Here is a 9,917-nt window from a genome sequence, read left to right as displayed (position 1 = left end):
TGGAAATTTATTTTGATTTGGGGACCCTACCTTTAGGCTGAGATTAGAAAGCCTTAGGCCCTCAGGGTCTCTCTCCCTCCTCAGCTTCAGCTGAGCGAAAAAGCCCCATGGGCTATACAAGACGCCAGGTCAGACAGTTGGGGGGGGGGGAAGCCCCCAGCTCCCTCTGACCTGAGCGGATCCCGGATAGCCTGTGCTGAGGCACGTGAAACTTGGAGCGCAACCCCCCCCCCCACCAGCCGCAGCTCTGGCTAGCAGATTAGCCTGGTCTGTGGGGGCGAAGGAAGCCCCGAGATTTGAGTGGAGAGAAGAAAAGGTATATATAGACCTGGGAGTTAGCTAGGAGAGGGAAGAACGGTTGACTAGAGCAAGGAAGGAGACTAGAGGGAGACGGACTAGGAAGAAAAAGGAGGGGGACGGACTCGAGGAGGACGGACTAGGAGAGAAGCTGACTAGAGGGGAGCTCAGACAAGGACTGAGGAGAGTTCAGTTCAGAAAAGGAGAGCCGGGTCTGACAAGGTTACAGGCCTTAATACAAACCAGGGAAAGTGTAACATGCCCTGAGGCCGGAGGCGGCTAAGGCCCTTATTGTATTCAAGAAGTTGGAAGAGCAGCAGGTGCGAAAGAGAGACGAAAGAGACCAGTGGAAAGAGACCACAGGAAAGCAGTCAGGTTGTACACTTTATTTCCCTGTATTCCTAATTTGAAATAGTATCTCATAAATAAACTCTGCTTTGATTATTTAGTTAGAGGCTTCTTAATCTTTAGTCTATCAGTTTGGGAGCAGTGTGGTGGAACTTTATAAACGGCCCATATTAAATTAACGAAGTCAGATAGCCAAATAGTCAACAGTCCCCAGATTAGTCCTCCAGTCAGCTTCAGCCCCCAAATTAGCCCATGTCATTTAAAAATATTCTAACATTTGAATGGCGACCACGAAGGGACTTACGGCCCAATTATAATTTTTCTAAATTTATCATTTTTCATATAATCATGATTTTTCATAAATCCAATTATATATTTTTCCAGGTTAGTTATAGTTATGAATAATTAATTTTTTGTACAGTATTTAGGGGAAGACATTCCCCTGGTTTGAGGGGGTGTTTGAGACTGGATCTTATATCAACAGCTCATGGGTAGTCAGAGATAGTAAAAATGACAATTCAGTCCCATACCAATCAAACTACCAAAAGTTATTTTATAGAGCTGGAAAATCATAACGAAATTCATCCGGAAGAACAAAAGGTCAAGAAACTTAATCTTGCCACACCTCCTGAGTTAATACCCATTTCTGAAGTTTGGCTGGTTGATGTCATCCAATGATTAACTGGGGGACTCCACTTGTGGGGCCTCACGAGCTATATAGCATGAAGAAAAAAATCTGACTTCTCAGGGGTTGTCTGCAGATGCCCCAGGGGACCCAACCTGCCAGTATGCATAGGGAATTGAGAGAATGAGCACCAGAACCCATGTGCTATATGGCAGTATTTATACGGGGCCTTAGAGTGGCTTGCAAAACAATATTCTAATCGCCCAGCATGTGATAAGTGCTTGATAAGTACCTGTTGGGTGGATGGGTGGGTGGCTTACCAGCCACCAACTACGTGTCTGTTTTATGAGAACCGGCTAAACGTGGAGAGCTTCCTCACCAGAGGGGGATGCCCAGGGCAAGGAAAGAGCCCTGGTCCTAGGCTTGATTTTCACTCCTTCCCATTCCGGGCCCTCACTCTCCTTGTCTGCAAGATGAGGGGTTGGGAGCCAGTGGCGTTTTAGCTCCCTCCCACCTCTAAATTCTGTGTCCCATTAACTCCTTTGGGGATCGACTGGCGGGTCACAAGGGTGCGGTCGGTTTGGGTTTTACCATGAGAATGTAGGAAGCTCGACCTAAGGATGGAAAGCTTAGACAGGCATCAGGACCCAACGTGAGCATTTCCTTGGTGGCTGAATCCCCAGCGCCTGGCGCAGTGCCTGCCACACAGGAGCACTGTAATACACGTGGGCAGTGTGGTTACTGCGCAGCTAAGATAATAAGGGCCAGCCCTTTGGAGCATCTTGAAGTCTGCAAAGCGCTTTACATATATTATGTCATTTGAGTCTCCAAACAACCCTAGGAGGTGGATGCCATTATTATTCCCAATTTACTGATGAGGAAACTAAGGCAGACAGAAGTGACTCACCCACGACCACACAGTAAGCGTCTGAGGAGGGATTTGAACTCAGGTCTTTCTGACTCCAAACCCAACTTCCTCGTCTAGGCAGCAATCACACAGATGAAATCAGACGGATCCTTGCAATACCGACCTGAGTCAATATCAGTATCACCTTCAATACCAGTCCTCCAGTCTTTTCACTTCAGTTTTTGGACTGGGAATTGGAGGGTTGAGAGAAGGCAGTGGGAAAGGGAAGAAGAGGAGAATGTAATTAAAAAACAGATATTCAATTCTTTTGTTCACACAGTAATTATATGGATTAAGATGAAGTCACTTGGCATTATAAGCTAAGCCCTAGGAATGGTTCTGATGACCTCACCCTTTTAGTTTTCTTAATGTAGGAAATCTCCTGCTATGAAAAAATCCCCCCTCCCTAAAGGATCTTTATTTTTTTCTTACATGTGTAAATTCCCCAAACTGCAGTGGAAGCTCTCTGTGGATACAGGAGGGGGAGTGGGGTCAAACCTTGAATGATTCTAATTGATGGTCAAACAGGAGAGAAAAAAGTGTTTTCAGTGTTATTAAAAGAAAGCCCACTTCATTCGTTCTGTGACTCCTGCTGTTACTTGAGAAGGAGAAAATGTTCACTGCCATTTGCTTTACAGGTGGCTAGCTGAAAAGGGACACAGGCAGAAAGGGAAGCCTCCCTCATTGGTCTAACATGAATGGCAACAGTCTTGGGGGGGCACAAAAACATGCAAAAACAAATGCAGAATGTGTTCACTTAAGCATAGACCAAGGGCTGTCCTACCTCTATCAGCATTTTTTTTTAATCGTAATAGCTCAAATTATTTCCTCCCACACTGGTAAATTGCTTATTCACCATTTAGAATTTTATGACATTTTCATGTTCCCATTAGAAAGGTAAGCTCCCTGAAGGCAGGGACCATGGCTGCTTGTGTATGCCCAGCACATGCTTAACAAAAGCTAGTTGATTTGAGTCAACTGTGTACATGTTGCTTTCCCTGTCAGATTACAACTCCCTTGAGGGCAGAGATTTTCATTTTTGTCTTTAGCAGCTCAACTGCTTAGCTCAGCCCAAAGTTGGTGCTTCATAAATGTTTTTTGGTTCATTGTCTAAGAATCAGCAATGAAGAGATGCTCGGATTTGTGGGAGGGATAGATTTAAGATAAGGTAGCTCTGGATGGAAAATCACCCTTGCACGTATGTTTCCTGCTATATTTATGAGAGACAAATTATTAATACAAGTGTAATTAGATGTTTATGGAAATAATTAGATAGTGTGGTAGCTGCGCAGTTTCACTCTTAAGAACAAACACCAATTAGATTTCAAATGACACAATTGTGAGAAGGGTTAGTGTTTTAAAACTTGATGTAAAACCACACCTGGCTCCCGGCTGTCCTGACTACCAAGAATTCAATTTGTTTCTTCCATTATTACTATATACTTCTTTTTTAATTTAAAGGGGAGATTATTCGCCCATCATTGGGCCAGGAAACACTTCCAAGGAAAGCTCTGGAGGCTTCATTCATTAAATGAAATGATACTAATCCTGCATAGGGAAAGCCTGGTCCTTTCCAGGACCCAGCCCCTCTCTGCCGTGGGCGGCCTTGAAAAACAACAGTATCGAGTGTCCACTGCCAACCTTAGCTGCTGAAATGAGCTGCAGGATGTTTTTCAGAGAGAGACTTCATTTTCCTTCCCCTTCTTAAGAAGAAACCTGGCAATGACTGAATGCAAGGTTTCTGTGGTCCGGACCTCTCCAGCCTGCCAGAGAATAAACAATAATAATAACAACCTGACTAATAAATCACCACCGTGGACAAAATAAGAATGACTTTTTTATCCTTGTTGGCTTTGTCTTTATTAAAGAACCAAGCCAAGTGCTTAGCATCAAGGTCAGAGCTTGTAATTATCAATAAATGTGTCAGTTTCCTAAGTCAAACATGGGAAGAGCAAGTGGTTCCCCTCTGCATCACCTCTTGGTGTCCGCATAATAGGGAAGGTGTAAGGAAATTAGAATCTGTCTTAATGGTTTCTTCAAAGCAGAAGGAAAGTTGGGTGGGACTCCCCAAGGGGTCAGTCATATCTTTAGCTTAAGATTCCTAAACCCTTAGAGGACTTGGGCTGCAGGCGGCTAAGGGACACCCGAGTGAGGAATCCTTTCCCCACACCTGTGATCCATTATTCCTGGACTAACAAAGGGTTGGGTAGAGTCTTGAGGGGAGCCCAGGAGTCTTGGACAAACATTTCTACTGCCCCAGGTTAGCCAAACAATGGGGATTCTGTGTTCTAAGACCCCCTGAAGTATAAAGGTGCTTTTTCCCTCCCAGTGAGTTTCTTCTGGCCAAGAACAGAACTGGATTTCCTGTCACTGGCTGAGGTCCTGTACTTCTCCTTTCTTGAAAAATTGGGTGCATTAATTAAAACAACTCTGAGGTACTACTTCACACCTATCAAATCAGCTAATATGACAGAAAAGGAAAATAATAAACACTGGAGAAGCTGTGGAAAAATTGGAATACTAATGCATTGGTGGAGTTGTGAACTGATCCAACCATTCTGGAGAGCAATTTGGAACTATGCTCAAAGGGTTATGGGATTGTGCATAGCCAGTAATATTGCTACTAGGTCTGTATCCCAAAGAGATCATAGAAAAGGGAAAAGGACCTACATGTACAAAAATATTTATAGCAGCTCTCTCTGTGGTGGCAAAGAATTGGAAATTTAAGGGAATGCCCATCAATTGGGGTATGGCTGAACAAGTTGTGGTATATGACTGTAATGGAATACTAATGTGCTGTAAGAAATGATGAGCAGGCAGCTTTCAGAAAACTCTGGCAATAACTTAAGTGGACTGATGCTGAATGAAGTGAGCAGAACCAGGAGAACATTGTACACAATAACAGCAACATTGTGTGATGATCAACTGTGATAGACTTGGCTCTTCTCAGCAGTGTTATGATCCAAGACAATTCCAAAGGACTCATGATGGAAAATGTTCTCCACATCCAGAAAAAAGAACTGTGTATTCTGAATGCAGATTGAACCAGACTGTTTCTACTTTTTGGTTGTTGTTTTTTTTTCTTTTTTGAGGTTTTCCCCTTGTGTTCTGATTCCTCTTTCACAAGATGACTAATGTAGAAATATGTTTAATATGGTTGTACATATATAACCTATATCAGATTGCTTTCTGTCTTGGGGAGGGGGAGGGGAGGGAGGGAGAAAAATTTAGAACTAAAAATCTTATGAAAACAAATGTTGAAAACTATCTTTACATGTAACTGAAAAATAATAAAATCCTTTTATGATAAAAAAAATGGGTGCATTCCTTGGAATTAACATTGAAGAAATTGCTATGTTCCTAAAGAGGATGCTCACAGAATCACCTCTGTATCTCACAAGTTTGACCATCTCCTTCATTAATTGCTATTACTAATAAAATCTGTTGTTTGGTCGTGTCTGAATCTATATGTCCCCATGGACTTGGCAAAGTCACTGGAGTGGTTTGCCATTTCCGTCTCCAATGTGTCTCCTTTTTACAGATGAGAAACTGAAGTGAAGAGGGGCTAAGTGACTTGTCCAAGGTCACACAGATAAAACCCTGATAAGATTTTAGAATGTACTTGAGGAGTTTCAGCCAGCACCTATCTCTCCTTCCCCCCACCCCCAAAAATATACAGTGAAAACCTAAGGGAGCCCCCTAACAAAACCTGAACTTTGAAAGAATGCTTATCACTTTTACTGGTGGTTTAGATTTGATTCTCTGTTCTCTAGGATTTGGTCTATATAAAGCAAGATTTTATCAGATTGTAGAATCGAGTCTAGTTTTATGTGATTTTTCTCCCATGACATGCCTGTGGAACACCATATACTAGCTTAGGAGGTCTCCAGCAGGGTACCCTAGGGTTCAATCTGAGTTTGGACCTCTGTGTTTTCCATTTTTCTAAGTGAGTTGGCCCAAAGTCGAGGTTTGCTCTTCAAGCTTACAAAAGACATACAGGAAACTGGAAGGCTAGCTCACCCAGTGCAGGACAGAGATCCTGACATCACAGGCCTGGACAAAATGAAGTCCTACAGTCTTCTGCCCAGGTCAGACAAAAGCTAGATTGTAGAGTTTGTCACTTGGCACTGCCATTTAGGAAGGACATCAATTATGGGAGTGTGTCCAGAGAAGAGGGACCAAGATGGGGAAGGAGTTTAACTGCATGCCCCACAAGAATCATTTGAAAGAGTTCTAGATATTTCACTGAGAGAAGAGAGATGATTCAGGGGATGCTGAGAGCTATTTTCAAGTGTCTGAAGGGCTTTCCTGGACAGGAGGGCCTAGACATACTGTGTTTGGGCCAGAAGGTAGGTAGAACCAGCAATGGAGGGAGCTGAAGGCAAGTGTGGGCTTGATGTCAGGAGAAACTCCTAACACAGAGAGCAGCCCGAAGTAGAAAGGGCCTCTTCCACTCTGGAGGTCTGTCTGTCCTCCAATAAGGCTGAAGATATATTGGAGAGGAGTGTGGTTTGAGGTATCAATCAGACCGCATAGGTGCCCCCTGATCGGGAACTCGCATCCTGAAATTCTGTGACCTGGAAACACTGGCTCCACTGTGAATGCAGGTGGGATGATCCTCGAAAGGACTGAAACAACTAAATGTTACATTATGGCCCTCGGTCTAGTTCCACCCGTCCGATCATCCCATCCCATCCATCATTTTCTTTTTTTTTTCTTTTTGTTTTTGCAGGCAATGGGGGTTAAGTGACTTGCCCAGGGTCACACAGCTAGTAAGTGTCAAGTGTCTGAGGCCGGATTTGAACTCGGGTCCTCCTGACTCCAGGGCCGGTGCTTTAACCACTGCGCCATCTAGCTGCCCCCATCCATCATTTTCTAAGGGTCTCCCCTGTGCTAACTCACCACCTTTGTCAGAGATTTTGAAATATGGATGACCTTGTGTGAATCACTTCAGCAAGCTGCCATTTTTCTGCCCACAATATTTACCACTTGCCTGTCTCTCACTGGTAATATGAGGATGAGAAAGGCAGGGTTTGTATGGAGCTGTGCAATTCTTGACTCCAAAGTGCTCATAAGTGAAGGTTTGTTTAATTGTTCTCCTCCAGATTACCCTGTAAGTCATCATTGGATAGTGGCCATGGAATGGAAGTTCTCAACAAGATGAAAGGAAACAAGCCCTTACCGTGTGCCACATTTCAATTTATTATTTTTTTTTGCAGGGCAATGGGGGTTAAGTGACTTGCCCAGGGTCACACAGCTAGTAAGTGTCAAGTGTCCGAGGCTGGATTTGAACTCAGGAACTCCGGAATCCAGGGCCCGAGCTTTATCCATTGCGCCACCTAGCTGCCCCCCGTGTGCCACATTTCAAATCAAGGTGTGTCATTCTCTGTGAACCCATTACTCAGAGATGATCTTTCTGCTGATGCAGGAAGCCCCCCTGACACACCAAACCTAATGCTCTCCAGCCTTGGCTCATGCATTTCTGAGAAGGGTGCATGGTGAGCTCACTACTTTGCCATGAGCAGTCACAGCTTCCCTTCCTCTCTTCCCCTTTCTTTGATCACCCACTGGGACCCTCCTTGCTTCTCAGAAGCCCATCACAGGCTTGGTAAATGCTTCCAAAGCCTCTTCTTGACCTTGCCCAGTTTTCCAGCTATCATGTTATATTTCTACTCAACTCCTAGAAAAAGTTGCAGCCATTTTTTCCAGTTCTCTCCCTTCTCAATCTTCTTTTTTTTTTTTTTTGAGAGGGGGGTGCAGGGCAATGAGGGTTAAGTGACTTGCCCAGGGTCACACAGCTAGTAAGTGTCAAGTGTCTGAGGCTGGATTTGAATGCAGGTTCTCCTGAATCCAGGGCTGATGCTTCATCTACTTCACCACCTAACTGCCCCCCCTTTCAATCTTTTGTAACAATGCCTCCCCCTCCTCTACCACGTCCAACTTTACTGGCTCTCTCCAAGGCAGAAAACCATTTCCATTCCTATGTCCTTGAGTTCTTTCTCCATCTTCATCCTCCTAGACCTCCCTGCAGCTCCAGATACCACCAAGCAGGCCTGCCCCAAGACTCTCTCTCCCCTTAGCTTTCAGAACTGCTCTTCCTTTTCCTCCTACTTGTCCATTTCATCCCAACCAGCATTGTCTCTGGATCTGTGTCAGACACTGACTAGATCCTCCAGTGGTATAGTGTCACGGGGAAATAGGTGGTGGGGTTCCTTAGGTATTCCTCTGTAAAGAATTACAGACACTTGACACTTAATAGCTGTGTGACCCTGGGCAAGTCACTTAACCCCAATTGCCTCACCAAAATCAAAACAAGAATTACAGCTCTCTCTTGCAGTCCAATGAGAATAAAATGGTCTTATGTTTGGGAGCTAGAGAAAGTGAGGGAAGTAAAATTTTGCCTCAGGGGAAGGAGATGGATTAGAAACCTCCTCCCAGAACAGAAGAAAGACCAATGCTTTTATAGAGGATGGATGGGGTGACCACCTGGCAATGCAAAGGTCCTTTTTTTTGAGGGGGGGAGAAGTTTGAATGAGAGGTGGGATGGGAAAGGCTTTAATGAGGGGTGGTGGTCCTGACTTCTGGAGTTCTCTGTCTCAGGCTTATCTCCCCTTACTTCTTTGGTGTGTCCATCCTTTAGCTTCTCAGGGAGAAAACTTCAGCGTTACCTCAGACCCATATCAATTAGCTCTGTCTCATTGCCTGTGGCTCTCTTCTGGGCCCTCTGGTTCTTCAATCTCTTTTTCTCTCTGTTTCTCTATAGGTTTCTGCCTCTCTTTCACTCTTCTCTGTGTCTCTGTTTTTCTCTTTTCTCTCTGTCTCTTTCTGTCTCTGTCTCCTCTCCCTCCTTCCCTCTCTGTGTCTCTGTCTCTCTGTTTCCACCTTTTCCTCCGTAACATAGCTCAGGCAGCATCTTTGGCAGGAAGCCTTCCCTGACCTCCCCAAATTGCTGGTAACCTCCTTCTCCAATTGCCTTGAATTGAACAAAGTACACTGATTTGCATTGATTCCCCTTCTGGTTTATTCAGCTCTAAATGCCAACTGTCCTTACCACCAGACTAGAGGATTCTAGGAGCAAGACTGACTGCTTCTTTTCTTCCTGGAAGTTCTGGGAATAAACTAAATGAACAGACTTTTTGGGCAGCATGAGTAAACATACTAATTGCCTGTTTTCTAGCCTGTAATCTTCATGTGAAAGTGGATGTGCCCAATAGGAGGTGTGAGACCTGGAGGTCGATGGCAGCCATGGGCTTTCTCCGCCCAAGGAAAACAGGTAAATGAAGTTAGTCTGAGACTAGAATAATCATGGAGCCTCAGACTCATCGCTGTGACAACTGGTGGACAGGTGTAGTCATTTCTGTGTAGGAAATACCCTGTCTGTGGAATTGCCTCAAGGACAGCTTCAGAAGTGGAATGGCCTTAGTCAATGGACAGCCATTACTTAAGCACCTACTAAGCGCAAGGCACCGAAGATACAAAGAGCAAAAAGGAAAAGAGAGGCTAGAACCTCCCCATCCCAAGTACATGGGTAGAGTTTGCCTCTACTTATACAGACATCCATTAGATATAGAGACATTAAATTTTATATCCATATATAAATGAGATCTGCAGACATGCTATTTTCTACTGTGTGTGGGTGTATATGCACACTCACATACACCTGGGAGCTGACATTTCTATTGCACTTACCATGTGCCCAGGACTTTACAATGGATCACTTGATCCTCACAATAATCCTGG

This window comes from Dromiciops gliroides, chromosome 4 (assembly GCF_019393635.1).
Source record: "Dromiciops gliroides isolate mDroGli1 chromosome 4, mDroGli1.pri, whole genome shotgun sequence".
NCBI classification, from domain to species: Eukaryota; Metazoa; Chordata; class Mammalia; order Microbiotheria; family Microbiotheriidae; genus Dromiciops; species Dromiciops gliroides.
The sequence above is the reverse complement of the archived record's forward strand: the minus strand, read 5'-3'. Positions refer to the sequence as shown.